The 13,883-nt window shown below is 37.2% G+C and overlaps 1 pseudogene; it reads left to right on the top strand.

Moving 5' to 3' along the window:
- The first annotated feature begins 598 nt into the window (after nucleotides 1-598).
- LOC149541092 (histone H2B.4-like) lies at nucleotides 599-1,122 on the top strand (annotated as a pseudogene).
- The last annotated feature ends 12,761 nt before the right edge of the window (nucleotides 1,123-13,883 follow it).

The raw sequence follows: 13,883 nt of genomic DNA on the forward strand, positions 1-13,883 counted from the left end.
ATGATGCATCTGTCAAGAGCTCAAAAAAAGAAAAAGAATCTTGCATGAAAAGAAAATGTTACCTCTAGCTGTGGCACAACAGATGACAGATTTTCCAACTGAGCGACTCTTGGAATCACAGAAAGCTTGGCCAAAATCAAGGCTCCTCTAATAGCAATGGCCATGTTGGGCTGGGTGTGGGTTCGTTCTCCATAGTGCAATTTTTCCTGTCCACTGACGAACCCATTCTTGGGCTTGGTAGCCACTGTCCGTTAGGGTTAGCTCAATGCTATGTGATGTGAAATGAACGTGCATGCATTGAGTGTTTCTATCAAGGAAGCTGGCTTGACGAAGGAATCCTAGACTGGCTTCACGTGAGAGCCACGGCCAGGGGGAGTTGAGCGGGGGTGTAACAAAATGGCACGGCTGGTGCAAAGAACAGATAGGTCCTGGGCAGCGATGAAAGGGTGGAGGTTGGAAAGATGCATGGCAAGGGCAAAAGATGGTAATTTCCTCAGCTCTCGAGCTGTGCTTCTAATGGAAGAAAGGCTCCTCTGTCAGCATAGCTCATGCAATGGTGTAGGTGCAGGCATGGCAGATCTGCAACTATGGTGGGCAAATGGCACCCAAGGCAAAGAAGAAGCCCATTGAGAAGAAGGCAGACGAGAGGAAAATCATGGGGGAGAAGACTCCCACCACTGTTGTAGAGAAGAAGCCCAAGGAGAAGGATCCTCCAAAGGGTGAAAAAAGGGGCCCTAAGCCTGCAGGGGATAAGAATAAGAGGAAGAAGAAGAGCGTGGAGAGCTACAAGATCTACATTTCAAGGTGCTAAAGCAGGTTCATCCTGAGATCGGCATCTCCAGGAAGGCCATGTCCATCATGAATTCCTTCATGAATGGTATTTTTGAGAAATTGGATGGAGAATCTTCAAAGCTGGGCAAATACTCCAAAAGGAACACTCTCTCATTTTGTGAGGTGCAGTCTGCGGTTAAATTAACCCTTCTCGGCGAGCTTGCCAAGCATGCCGTGTCAGAGAGCGTTATGGGCAGCAGTAGAATGCAAAGAAAACCCTCTGGCAGGTCACAAGATTTGGAAGTGCGGGCACCATCGTGGATTACTTTCCTCAATATTATAAAAGATTAATTTCTAAAACTCATACCCTATCGAGACGGTACCCTAAATTCTAAATCCTTGTTCTAGTGAAAAAAATCTGAACATTGATTAGTTATGAAAGGTTGTAACTCATCAAAAACTAGCATATATATATTTTGAACATTTCAAATAAAAAACTAATGTAATAAAATGATACTGCAGAAAAAATAGAACAAGTCTTTCAAAGAGGGTTAGATGAAAACTAATAGAAAATAAGAAGTAACCTGCACAAATTAGAGCAAATAGAAGTTAATCAGGTTTGGTGGTAAACCAGCCAAATCAAAAGAAACTTCAATTTCTTCCAACTTAAGAAGATTAAAAAAATAATTAGTGAAATCTCTCTCATGAGTCTCCTTCGAATGGTACCTTCATGCAAACACTCAAAACAAAGATTAAACTGCTATGATACCATGTTAGAAATGGAAAAAGAAATATGTAAATAAGCAATACCAGGAAAGAATCTAAGAGAGTTAATGCATGAAAAGATATTACTATAAGATAGGAGAGAGAAAGCTTCAAGATCCAACACCATGAGACAAGATATTTGGAAAGGGGAAAGAAAAGAAAACCCCTTGTGACATTATGAATGAGGCATGAAAAGCCTAAGAAGGAAGAGAGAGAGAAAGAGAGCAATCGCTCATACAATAATTGAGAAGAGGAGAAAACCTCATTAGAAATGAGAGAGAAGGGTCATCTCTTAAATAGAGATGAGAGAGAGGAGTTAGAATGTAACTCCCATGTCTATGAATGCCACCATTCATAAGTGTGTGAGGCCAAGTGTGAGATTCCTCTTAAGGAGGAATAATGTAAATTACAAATTAGAATATATATTTGTCCTCACATATTCCACTAGAGGACAAAATAAGATGTAGTGGGAAAAGGACAAAAAAGAAATATATTAGGATACCTTGGCTTATATCCTAATATATTATAACAATAAAGAAAGGAGGTCTAACCTTGGTTTATAAACAAACCAAGGAAAGATTACAACTTCTAACAATAATGGCTCCTAAGATTTTAGAGTGATAGGCTTCAAGATAAACTTTGTATAGATTAGGACCTATATGCTCCCAAAGGTGTTTGTTGAATTCACAAGGAAACCCATCACACCCAGGGGACTTGTCATCTGCCATGGAGTAGACCACCTCTTTAAGGTCTTAGAGGGAAAGTAGTTGCTCATAGAAAGCATTTTTCTTAGCTGCTAGATGGTTTGGAGTAACAAAAATATACTCTCTAAGAGCTTCCTCCTAAGCAACCAAATTTCCTTGTGAAGAAAACACATTCTCATAGTGATGAAAAAATGCTTGTAGGATGGTGGGAAGACTAGATAGAACAACATTTTCTTGTTTGATTTTTTTAATAACAACATTGGTATGATGGGCATGAAGAGCCTAAAAAAACTCCTTCAAGGCTTTGTCGCCAACCTCCAACCAGTGGAGATAGGCTTTGATTTGCGCTCCCCACATAGCATAATTATTAGCAATTTGTTTGTCATAGAAAAGCTTGGCAAGCTGAATTTGCAAGTCCACATCAAAAGGATTGAGGGTGAGGGCCTCAAAGGCTATTTTGAGGGAAAGTGTGCTGGCTTCATATGACCATTTACAAAACATAGCTAATTGTCACCCATAAATGAGTAAGAAACAAGTAGCTCTAGTAATGGCATCATTCCACCATTGAATCCATCCCCTTTGAGAATGCAGACATGGTTCAAAGTTCCAAACACATAGGATGTGAAAATGGTTGAAGCATGCATCAACACAGATGTGTTGAGGAAGAACTAAGACTTGGCCACCTTTGGGACAACTGTTTGCCAAGAAATGACAAAATAAATGGGATAGTGGTTAGATAACATCACATCTGGTAAGAGACTAATAGGAAAATATCAATCCTTAGAAAAAGAGAAAAAATATTGCATAGTGATCATAGCATGATCAAGACATTTTAATATGCGGTCAGAGCTAGCTTGAAAGTTTGACCAAGTGTGCCAAACCCCACTATCCTAGTGATAGTTGGTATTGGGATCAAAAAGGCCCAATTTATTGTGCATGTAATACTAGGCTTTTCTTTCCCCAGTTGTCTAGTGAAAAGGTAGAATGCCATCTTTGTTAGAGGCCACTTCAACCATATTAAAGTCCCCACACATAAGCCAAGTAGTTGGAGGAAATTTGTCAGCCAGTTAGGCCCACATCTGGGATCTTTCCATAACATCATTGGAAGCAAGTTCAATTTTTGGCATGCCACATAATTTGGCAGGATGTTTTCTTCCTAGCACGAGGTAGTTACTCTCCTCTCACGTCGCCTTCATTCTACTATTATTTTGCATTGTTCTGACCCCATGCATAGAATTATTTTGCTTTTGCTTTCCATTGTTATTTTAAATTTGCAAAAAAATAAAAATAATTATATAATGAACAATTTCAATTCATTTTAAAATTTAACGTTAAAATTAGATTTTTATTTAATTGTTAATCTTATTATTTTATATTATAGTACTTTCAAATTTTCAAAAATTAAATTTGTTATCAAGGAATTGCAATCAGAGTATGAGGATTTCAATTTAATATTAAAATCAGCTTTTTATTTAATTTTTAATCTTATTCTTTTATATTATAGTACTTTCAGATTGTCAAAAATTAAATTTTTTATCAGGGAATTGTAATTAGAGTATGAGGATTTCAAATATGAATCATGCTCGTTAGAGATGACATTAAGGGTGTATCTTTGACATTTTCTAGATCTCATATAGAGCCTATATTTTCACAACCATGTTGGAGAACTTGTCTAATCCCCAATGACAATTTGAAAGCAGTATTATGCTAGAGAGAGTCAACATTATATATTACAAAGAACTCACTAACTAGTCAGGGGATCTTTATCAAGTATAGGAATTTCAAAATAATTCAAGAAATAGTGCAATGTAGGAACAGATAGGAAGAAAAAATCATAGGGAATGGTATGTATAGTTAGAAAACAATACCATTTCATCTATAGTTTGACTATTCCAAAAAAAAAAATAAAAATTTGTTATATAAATTAATAATAACAAATATTGTAAATTATATATTAGCTTATAGTATGTAATTATTATTATAATTTAAAAGAATAATAAATATTTAATATTTAATATTTAAACATATGAAATTTTTAATTTTAATTTAAAGCAAAGAAAACTAATTTATTGATAGATAATATTTCTTTTTAAAAATTTTGTAATATTGCTTTTAAACTCTACAATAATCCAATTTGAGTAATTGATTTATGTGGAGTAAGTATAAAGTATTGCATATATACAATCCTATATTGAATTACATGAAATACAACCATTTTTATTCTATCAAATACAATAGTCATGTCATGAGATTTGTATGGCATGGGCTTCGATAGCATGGCATCTAGCCATATCAAAATTATTGGCTGGGTAGCCATTGCCCTCATCCTCCCCTCTCCCTAAATCCATGCAGACCCATGTAAATTCAAACCTAAAAATAAAAGGGAAGACTTTTTTTTATCAACCCTATTTGGTATCTCCCATGAGTTTGGTGGGGCCCTCACCCAACACTACTTTCATACCTCCTCCCCACTCATTCCTCCCAAGATACCATGCATACCCATCTTGCATGCTTATCGGGAAAGAGAACATGTCTTGGGAATTAATTTCTTATTCATGTGAAATATTTGTGGAGTTAGCTGAGTCTTTTCCCTAGGCTCTAAGGTTGTTAATGGCCCTAGATAGATAGTGGGTTAACCAAGCATGTGATTAACTATGAAAGTAATATTTTTTTTGGGTAACAATAACATTAAAAAGGAGCGAGGTTGAGTTTTTTTCTTTGCTAGGGTTTCTTGCTTCATGTGAACTTTCCATTTTCTTGCATACAACTCTTCATCTGAGCTTTCCTTCTATAGTCTCCACTTGTCACACTGCATTTATTGCAGGAGCTTTTAGGCTAGGATATAATGGCTTTGGGGAGTGGTGAACCAGTTGTTTCTGGTGTTCACAATGTTGCTTTCCATTGCCATGGTGCCTCCATAGAAAAATGCTCTCGCAAGTTTGTACCAAAGGTTTTTCAAGAGGTAATACTAATATTATTCTTCCTTTACAAGAATTTGATGTTGCATGTGACTTGTTAGAGCAACATACCTTGATAGGTTATTTTGTGGGTAGAAATCCTCTTGAAGCTATGCTCTAAGAATGTGTTAACAAGAGTTGGACTCCTCATGGAGTCCACCTTGATGCTATACAAAACCTTACCAAATTTTTTATTATTATTTCACTTCACTAACCCATCACAAGAAGACATGGTCTTTAACAATGGACCTTGGTCTACACATTCATCTCTCCTTGTTTTTCAAAACTAGTTGCGAGACTTCATAGTCTCTGATGATAAAAAGCTTAGGGTTCCTATGTGGGCTGAGTTCCTAGGTTTACTCTTGCCATACTAGCCTTTCATTATGTCCATTGTCAAAACCCTTGGCAAAGTTGTCACAAAGGAGCTTGAGAAATTCTTTAGTGCACACCCACAGAGATGTGTTTGCATCAAGGTTCATCTTTCCAAGGATCTTAAGGTTTACATGGAAATCCAGATTAGGGCTCAAACCTTCTCTTAGAAGGTTCTTTATTTGAACCTCCCCAACACCTATTATATGTGCCAATCCATATAACACAAGATTAGGGATTTCCCTTTGGCTATGCCTAGGGTTAAGCCCATGCCTAAAGAAGTGCCTACCAAACTAGCTAAAGGGAGAAAAGAAGAATGGGTTACTATTGGGCACAAGGGTAAGGTTACCTTGAACCTCTTGGCCCCCAAAAAAATCCTATGTGGTGGTTGCTATGGTTCCTCCTATCCCCACAGGAGTGAAAATTCCAACCAGCATAGGGATGCAAGTGGCTTTCATAGCACCTATTGTGGGGGTTTCACAGGTTTCAAACCTTGCTGGTACGTAGGGGATTAAGGTGGCTACTAGGGCTTCTGCCTTAGCTGGGGTTTCTACTCCTTTTGTTGCCTCTTCCATAGCACCACCAGTGATGTGGCATTCTTATAGTCCTCCTAGATTTATAGAGATACCAGAGGTAAAATGGTAGGCTATTAGTCCAAAGGGTTTTCCTTTTGACTTCAACCTAGTTTCTACCTTCTTGTAGAACAGCATCTCCTCTCTTGAGGATGAGGATGATATGAAAGAATTTTCATTAATTTTCTTTCATGGAATGTTCGAGGTCTTATAGACCTCTCCAAAAAATACTATGTCCAGGATGCCCATCATAGACTTGGTAGTTTAGATTTTCTCTATCCACAAGAAGTTAAGATTTCTAGTTTCATGCTCTCTTCTACATGCTGCATCATTTTTTAGAATGACGTTATGTTTTCCTCTTAGCACAAAGTTGGCTGAGGTGGTCTAGTTACTCTTGTCACCTTGTCTTCATTCTACTATTATTTCATATGGTTTTGACCCCATGCATAGAATTATTTGGCTTTTACTTTCCATTAACAATCATTCTTTTGGAGTCATTAATGTTTATGCTTCCAATGATGCAGTGGAAATATCCCAGATGTGGGCCTAGTTGGCTGACAATTTGCCTCCAACCACTTGGGTCATGTATGGTGACTTTAATATGGTTGAAATGGCCTCTGACAAAGATGACATTCTACCCTTTCATTGGATAGCTAGGGAAAGGGAAGCTTGGTACTACATGTACAATAAATTGGGCCTTTTTGATCCCAATATCAACCACTGCTAGGATAGTGGGGTTTGGTACACTTGGTCCAACTTTTGAGCTGGCTCTGACTGCATTTTAAAGTGTCTCAATCATGCTATGATTACTGCACAATATTTTTTCTCCTTTTCTAAGGATTGAGAACTACTTTTCATTCCCCTACCAGATGTGATGTTATCTAACCACTATCCCATTTATTTTGTTATTTCTTGGCAAACAGCTATCCTGAAAGTGGCCAAGTCTCAATTCTTCCTCAAAACATCTATGCTAATGTATGCTTCCACCATCTCACATAACTTATCCATCTAGAATTTGGAGCCATGTCTGCACTCTCAAAAGGGATGGATTCAATGGTGGAATGATGCCATTACCAAAACTACTAGGTTTATGTGCATCTATGGGCATCAGTTGGCACTTTTTAGAAAATGGTCATATGATGCCAACACTTTTGCTCTTAAAAAAGCCTCTTTGGCTCTCACCCTCAATCCCTTTGATGTGGATTTGCAAATTCAACTTTCCAAGCATTGCCATGATAGATTACTTGCTAATAAATATGTCACTTGAGTAGCCCAAATCAAACCCCATCTCCACTCATTGGAGGTTGGTGATAAAGCCTCAAAGGAGTTCTTTCAGGCTGTTCAAGCCCATCATACCAATGTTGGGATTAAAAAGAGAAAACAAGGAACTATCATTCTTTCTAGTCTCCCTAACATCCTGCAAGCATTTGTTCATCATTATGAGAATGTGTTTTCTTTTTCAAAAAATTCAGTTGCTCAGGAGGTTGCTCTCAAAAAATGTATCTCTATTAGTCCAAACTGCCTAGCAATGGAGCAACGTGCTTTCTATGAACAACTTATTTCACTTCAAGACCTTAAAGAGGTGGTCTACTCTATGGCTGATGACAAATCCCCTAGGTGTGACGGGTTCCCCTCTAAATTTTACAAACACCTCTGGGAGCATATAGGTCTTGATCTGCAAAAAGTTTACCTTGAAGCCTATCATTCTAAAAGCTTAGGAACCATTATAAATAAAGGAAATATCAAATTAATACCTAAAACTAGTGATCCAGAGGACATCTACAATTGGAGGCCCATTACCCTTTTGAATGTGTCTTATAAGATTATTGCCAAGGCACTCTCTCTCAAAATCAGGCAGATGTTGCCTTTAATTGTGCGGCTTGAGCAAACTGGCTTTATCAAGTCCAAATATATTCTTGACAACATTATTGCTATTTGGGAAGGCATGGAATGAGCTTGTAAGTCCAATCAAAAGGCTATCTTTTTAAATATATATTTTTCTAAAGCCTATGATCGTACTGAATGGCCCTTCATCTTGGCTATGCTCTAGGCTCTAGTTTTTGGTCCCAATTTCTTACAATCCATGGAGATGCTCTTTGGCAATGGTAATGCTTGAATTACCATCAATAATTCACAATCAAAGGTTTTTGGCCTTTTTCATTCAATCAGGGAAGGTTGCCCTTTGGCTCTAGCACTTTATGTCCTTGCTGTTGAAGGTTTTGGCTATTTTTTGGCTCATTCTATGTCTTCTAGGCTGGTTTGTGGCATTTCCTTGCCTAAAGCATCCTCCTAGTTAGTCAATGGTCACTTTGCGGATGATTCCTTTCTAACTATTTTAGAGGACAAAGAAAACATCAACAATGCTTTAAGTTGCTTGGACACCATTTGTCAAGTTTTTGGATCTTCCATTCAATGGCATAAAATGCTCTACTTCCACCAGTCATTCTTGCTAGCTCCATCTTGGCTTTGCTAGTTTGATTGGAAATGGGTTAAGCATTGGGAGATTTTCAACTTTCTTGGCATTCCTTTTTCTTTCCAAGCTTTTCTTGTGGAACTTTGGAATGTTGTGCTAACCAAGATTAGCAAGAAGCTCAATTATTGGATCACAAAACTACTCGCCCTTGCTAAAAAATTCTAGATTTTCTCAAAGGTTCTTGCAGCTACCCATGTTTATTATTCTTCTTTTTGGGCTCCCTTCAAAGAATCTTATCAAAAGTTGAAAAGATTTCTTAGGGATTTTCTCTAGGCTTCTAGTTCTAATCATCATGGCTTTCATAGAGTTACCTAGGATTTGTGTTGTCTCCCAAAAGAATCTAGTGGTCTTGACCTACTTTCCACTTAGAAATAAGGCCTTGCTCTTTGTGCAAAATGGATTATTCATTCTATTTTCAGAGATGATTCCTAGAAGATTTTGGTTTGACATTTCATATCTTCCGGCTTTCCTATTAATAGGCTTGCTTAGAAGGGGATTGGTTTCCATACCCTTCTCATCATGCATGAGCCAGCAACCATTCAAGGCTCATTTGTCATCAAGAGCATATGTAAAGCCTGGGAAGCTATTAAGTCTTTCCTTCATTGGGCTAGAGACGAGTTCCACAATAGCCTCTCCTTGAATTAGTAGAACATTTGGTGGTCTCTCCTATTTTCCATTTAGTCTACTCCCCTTGCCAAGACTCAAGGTACCAGTGCTCTACATTTTTTCAAACAAGGCATCAAAACTCCTAAGGACCTCTTCTCAAGGGTTACCATGAGTTTTAGGTCCTAGGAAGATATGCAAGTCCAATACTACCTTATCCATTTAAATTGACAGACTTTTGACCTATTGCTCTCTTCCATTCCTGTTCACTTAATTCATAAAGTGGGTATTTAGTCTATTCATCCTTGGTGGCATGATTGGAAGTGGTATCCTACCACTTCTTTTTCCAATTATAAGCCAAGTCTAGGATATAGATGGCTTCCACTCCATCTTTTGATGGTGGAAACACTCAACTAGAGATGGCATTTGCAATCTTCTCTTTCTCAATGGAGAAAATGCTTTGATACCATTTGGAGTGCTTTAACTGAACCCAAGATTGTCCATTTTTCTTGGTGCCTTGCCTTTCAAGGTCTTCCCCTGGGGCCTTAGCTCAAGCAAATTGGGGTTCCAGATCCCAAATACCCTTTTTGTGGTTAACCAAAGTCTTTCTTGCATATTTTCTGGTTTTGTAGGCATGCCAAAAATTATTGGCACTGGATTCTTGGTTTTTTCAAGCCATTCAGGCTTGAACCCTTTTGTTGGCACATGATCCTATTGGGTGATTCTCCTAGAATCCCATGGAAGTTCACCCAAATTTCGCATACTTTAAGGATGGAAATTTTGTTTACTCTATGGAAAGATAGGAATGTTGTTCTTTTCACACACAATGTTATGGATATTAATATTTTCATGTACAGTAAGGTGTGCATTTGTAATAATGTTATTATGTAGATTTAGGTGCAAGCCAAAAAAGTTTCCCTTGAGGTAGCTCAACTAAAAAAGCTGGTAAACCACTAGGGGAATTCTCCCTGTGTAATTTCTAGAGCTCCTTGTGATGCCTCCATAGATACCTCAATGCCTCATGTCCACCATTCACAGTGCCATTCTTCAGACCACCACTTGCACACCTAGTACTCCTAGGCTTCCCACCACCGCTCTCCCAATAGTGGCAATGGGGGATGGAGGCACCACTCAGCTTCTCCACCTTATGGTGGCTCTAGTTGATCCTGTCTCTTCCTCCTCATACTTGTCAGATGCTTTCTGGGAAGTGGCCTCACCTAGACCTGGCCATTTCTCCTCCACAACCAAAGGTCAAAGATGTGAAGGCTGCTAGTGATCCTCTTACTACTGTTGCTACTGATGATGGCTGGACTATTCCTAGCCCACCCCCAAATCCCATAGATAATTGGAGATTTCATGACAAAGATGATCCACCACCCTCGGCTGGCACTGCTTTGTCTCCCTGAGGTTGCCTTTTATATAATTTTTTTTTAATCAATAGTTTTTTTTCTTGGCTAAGGCTGTGTTTTTAATCCAGCTTTGACTATGTGAACTCATTAGTGGAGTAATCTTGTATCCCCCAACCCTTATTTTTGAATTTTAATCTTAGTATATTTTTATTAATAGAAAAGGACTATTTATCAAAAAATATATTTGTGGGGTCTCTCTTTTGGGTAGGACCTAAGCCAGCCTCCAACTCACTCTCTCCTTGTGTTCTCCTCACCTCAAGCATCATTTTTAGCCATCAATGCATGCTCACTTTTGTGCTAGCCTTGGGTGGTGCACTTGCTACCTTGGGAAGCTCCCACCTTGGTCTTCAAGATCCCACTTTCCAAGTGGAAGGATAGACTAGGGTGTAGAGAGTTGTAAAGGGGAAGTTAATTGGCATTTAGGATAGTTAAGCAGGGGCTAGAACTTATTTATTATTTAATATCTTTGGTATGTGTGAAACTAGTTAAGGTAAGTCACCCTAACATTATATGTTTATTAGTCCTTGCCTATATATAGGCATGGAAATAATGTTCTTCATGGCCTCTTCTAATTAATTTTGTAAACTAAAACTAGTAAACACCTAAATTTTAAAAGATATTTTATTTTTAAATTAATTTTTAATCAGTAATTACTATTTTCCAATTGGTTAGAAGCAATTTTCCTAAGGATAAAATAAATTTCTAGAATTTTCAACAAGTTCTAGAATTCTTTAGGGGTTCTCTTGGTCTTCTTATTCCAATTGTGACAACACAATTAACCCCACTACAATCAATGTCATCACCCTCCTCTGTGCCTGCAAAAACTTAACTAGAGAAAAAATAATGATGTCATATGTGGTAAGGAAGACTAACCAGTGCAGTCTGGCTACTGAGTAGAGGACTACAACAAGATCAATATCCTCGAGGAATATGTAAAACTAGTCCAATTTAACATATTTATGACCTATATTAGAATTTTTATTATAGTGGTAAACACCTGCACCTTTGCAAGATCCATTGTTTCTCCTGATTTGCTTTGCCATTCAAATTTGTGATGCAGTGTAACCACAATAAGTTGAATATGGAGCATGGCCACGCTTAAGATAGGGCATGGTAAGGTAATGTGATCCAAAATATTAATGCTACAAATAAATACACAATTGATTATTTCATTATAACAACTTTTGAATTGAATCATTTTCCTCAAATAGAAGTTTGTTAAATATATTGTCTCTGTTGAATTAAATGCAATAGAGATGGTTCTAGAAGAGATTCAATGTTGCCATATTTGAAAATGAATTGAAATGGTATGTGCTAGAATCTCAACCTAGGGCAACTTAATTACAGTCTTATAGATCAGCTGCTAGAATTTTGCAATGGCATTCAAATTCTAGGGTACAATATTCTCTAGGAAGCATTTCTCTCATGATGCTTTCTACTTCTCATACTTTATTCTCATCTAGTCACAGTCCAAAATATATGTAGATTAGTAAGCAAAACAACAACTTTGGTGTCAAATTGTAGCTTGTTCATGTGTGTCTAAATCTTTTGGAAAAATTTGTGTCTGTTAGCAAATTATTCAGGATGTTGAACAACTATAAATCACTTAATACATGGAGAGTGTCCCCACTATTCTTTTGAACCCTAAAATTAATAATAATAAATATACTAGAAAAATTATATTATAAAAGGTCATTTGAAGAATGAAAAAAGGGATACTGTTTGATCTTTTCAATCCACTTCTTCCCATCAAATTTCATGGAAATATCGTGTCACTTAAAAAGTGTAGTTGCTAATTTTGAGGGACCTTTTCCTTTAAAAATATATATATATTTATTGTTTATGTGTAACTAAATCTAACTATACATTTTTGAGAGTGAGGCCTCATCTTATATTTTGAAAGCTTTTCTATTTTTTATAAAGAAAATTCAAATCTCCTATTATTTCAATGACTTGGATGTTTAAGTTAATAAAATTTTAGACTTTAATAGTGGTTTAATATACTTCTTTCAAAACCATTATATTATATCTTAATTAAGTATAATTTACTTTAAATTTTTTGAGTTTAATCATTGAAATGAGCTTTGCTAGGGTTTGTATGGCCTCTATTTGAATCCTTGTTGGTTTCCACTATTTTTCATACCATATTTATTGTGGGAACAAGATTTTGTTTATAATGAGTTTGGCCTTCTTTGAACCAATAATTGATGGTGATGCTAGAGTTGCTATTACTACTAGAGATAATGGCTCTGCTGACCAAAAGCTCATGCAAGTTTGTTCCCAAAGTATTTAACGAGGTAATTCCTCTCTTGATATTATTTTGAATGCCAAGGAGTTTAATAGTGCATCCATCTTTTTAGAACAAAAATAACCTTATTGGGTATTTTGTGGGTTGTACTCCTTCTGAAAGCATGCTACGGGAATGGGTTTCCAAGGTTTGGACACCTCAAGGTATTCACCTTGAAGACATTCAATGCCCTACCAAAGGCTTTTTTATTTTTCACTTTGGCAATGCAAGCCAAGTTGAACATGTTTCTGTGTGAGGCCCTTGGACTGTCAGGTCCTCCCTCCTAGTTTTTCAACACTGGTTGTGAGATTTTGTTGTTTTTGACTTAAGGTACCCATTTGGGTGGAGTTCCCTAAGCTTTCAATTCCTTGCTGGTCTTTTTTACCTGTTGTTGTGCAAACCATTGGCAAGGTTGTTTTAGGACCTTTTGATCCTAATGTTACTCACCACTGCCTAGATGGGATTCGGCACACTTGGTCCAATTTTTGAGTTGGGTCTAGCAGAGTTTTCTATGATTTCTACACAATCCTTTTTTCCTTTTCTCAAAAGCATGCCCTACTTGTCACTCCTTTTCCTAATGTGACATTATTAGACCTCTCCCCCATTCTCTTTTCTATCACCTAGTAGATAGCTCAACCTTGCCCAAGTAAACTTAGTTTTACCTCAATACTTCTTTACTGTCCCATCCACAAACTATTGCTCACATCCTACATGTCTAGAATCTTGAGCTTCAACCCCACACTCATTTTGGATGGATTCAATGGTGGAATGATGCTATCCTTTGTACTGTGAGATTTCTTCACATCTATGGTAGACAAATTTCTATGTACCATAGGAGATCTTATGAAGTCACTACTCTTGATTTTCATATAGCCTCTAAGGATCTTGCCATGAATTCATTTGATATGGATCTCCAAGTTTGGCTTGCCAATCTTCAGTGCTAGAAATGGGTTGCAGATAGATATGCTTCTTA

This window comes from Cupressus sempervirens, chromosome 9, assembly GCF_028749045.1.
Source record: "Cupressus sempervirens isolate cs-2001-9-10 chromosome 9, ASM2874904v1, whole genome shotgun sequence".
NCBI lineage: Eukaryota > Viridiplantae > Streptophyta > Pinopsida > Cupressales > Cupressaceae > Cupressus > Cupressus sempervirens.